A 2,500-nucleotide genomic window follows, 5' to 3' on the forward strand; every position below is an offset into this window, starting at 1 on the left:
TTCGGAACGAGACTTTCAATGCAGACCACATACCTCTCCTTTCTATTTATTTGCTAATTAAACCCTTAATCAAACGAAAGTTAATATACCATTGAGCATCTGGCGAAACTCACTGGTCGGTGAACTGCTCTGTGGCATCAGACGGCTCGGATCCCATTCGCGGATCCCATTCGTGGATCCCATTTGCACAAAGAATCCCGAATAAAAGACGCATGGTATGCAGGGTCTCGTTCGGCCATGGTCTGACTGCCAAATGCATTCAAAGGCACTGACGCTATTTTAGGAAGGACGCAAGTATTTGGGAACCCCAAACTTTCACAAGTCTTGGCCTACTTATGGAGCTGATGGTTTGTGAAATAGATCGGTCTACAAATCTCTAGAGCATGCATGCTCGTTGCATAAGGGTAAAGTTTCAGGTCTATTACGTAAATGATAGCATAGGTGATACACATGACAATCGGTGTTTGACATCAATCTCAAATGCGGGAGAAAATTGCATAGTAACAGTGACATGACCTTTAGTAAATAACGTCATAACTCAATTACAGACGCAGAATGAAAAACCCTTGTCGAGAACACTGCATTTACCAGCCATATACTAAAGTATGATAGCGTTGTCACATACCTCAGACTAAGTGATGAGTTTAGAAAAATTATGCAGTGACTTAGAGATCACATTCTCCGATGATTAAAGCAGGGACAGCGGAACCGGGGGGGGGAGAGATTTGCCCTCCAATATTTTGACGGGATGGAGCATTGCTTCTCGAATAATGTACTATATTTATCATCCAGAATGGACCTTGTCTTGCACTTTGACTGCTACATATAAAGTAATGGTAATAACGCTTCTTCTATGTTCCAACAGTCAACAACTCTGACTTTAGCAGCAGAGAAGCATACAATTATGATCTAATGGAGATCTAGATAGTGAAGGATGTCTTGCGCAATTATCACGTGGTCAACGTCTTCCTCGTTTCTTGCGTATAGTCTAGAACATGTCTGCAGAGTAAGTACAGATATCCTTATATTCGTTTTTTTAATTAGAACGAAACTTGTAAAAGGGCAGAAGCACGTGTACTGGAATGTATTGGACGCTGTATAGACTGCATGGAATTGTCCACGTGAATGTCCAAAATTGCAAATAACAATTAATAAAAAAGCTAAATATAGAAATGATACGTACATGTAATGACAAATATGAAACCCACTGAATATTCATTGTGTTTCAGAAAAAACTTGGAGCACTGTCTACGTGACAGCTGATCGAGATTAGAGACGGTCAGGTCATACTATCACAGAATGCCATAAGTGTGGTATCCAGCCATGCTCTGCGCGCACATGCTGTTGATATATAGGTCCAAGAGAACACGTGCCCAGCACGCGCAAGCCGGCCTACCATCTGGTCAGGTCAACACCACAAAATCAGACAGCCACGTGCTATCAGGATTAAGCCCTGCATGGTCTCGATTTCTTCCCTAGCTGTCCGATATTTTACAGGATGCTCAACTACATGGCACATTGGTGTGGATCCCCCGGCCAAGACTGAAGTCTAGGACCTTTAGTCTATACCACTATAAACTAATGCTGATCTGTTGTGTTCCTTGACTAGACGTGCCTGCTGATATAGACAATGGATACTAGGCCGCCCGCCAGCGTCATGTTCGAGCGAGCCTGCATGGGTGATGAGGCTTGTAAATCCTTGAGAAACGATGCTGTAGCTTCTACTTGTCAAAACATTGAAAAGCATTCGTTTGAATGCAGAATACAAATACGATGTGCATTTCATTGATCTAGCTCAACTGATAACAGTACACAGGCAGCTCAATTAATTAATGTAACTAGCTGTAAGTCAAAGTGCAATGTACCATTTTCGTCACCGACAAAATTGGCAATACCAAACAGTCTGCAACACACAAATTGGGACCATGTCACTGTGTGTCCACTATTGGATGACCTATACAGCTGTGACAAGTAAACATTGGCATACTGTTCGTTTCTTAGGTATGCACCATACATTTGAACACATGCATAACCTCTGCATGGCATCTTCATTTCAGTCCCTGAGTAACTACGCATGTGCCTATCTCCAACTGACATTTTAGCTCCACGATCCTTTAGAGCATTCTCAACAACCTAAAAGGCAGCCCAGTATACACGAGGTAAGTGCTCTACAATTAGAGAATTGGTTGTGAGGCCTGGTGGTCTCATACTGTGCACAGTAGCCAAGCTGTATACTCTAGAGGATATAAAGAATAAGTAGCAATAGACAGACAAGGATCGAGGCAACAAAACGTCAAATGCCAGAGGCACTTCGGCAAATCTTCAGACTACATTGACCCTGAAGAGAAGCTAACCAAGAGAGCAGTGAAAACGACGGTAGGCACAACTTAATGAGCTTCCATGGATGAACCTAATGAGCTTCCTTGGAGCTGCTCACGGGAATTAGTTGTCTACAACATTCTAGCTTTTGTGTGGGTAAACACATACACTGCATACATAC

This window comes from Corticium candelabrum, chromosome 2, assembly GCF_963422355.1.
Source record: "Corticium candelabrum chromosome 2, ooCorCand1.1, whole genome shotgun sequence".
NCBI lineage: Eukaryota > Metazoa > Porifera > Homoscleromorpha > Homosclerophorida > Plakinidae > Corticium > Corticium candelabrum.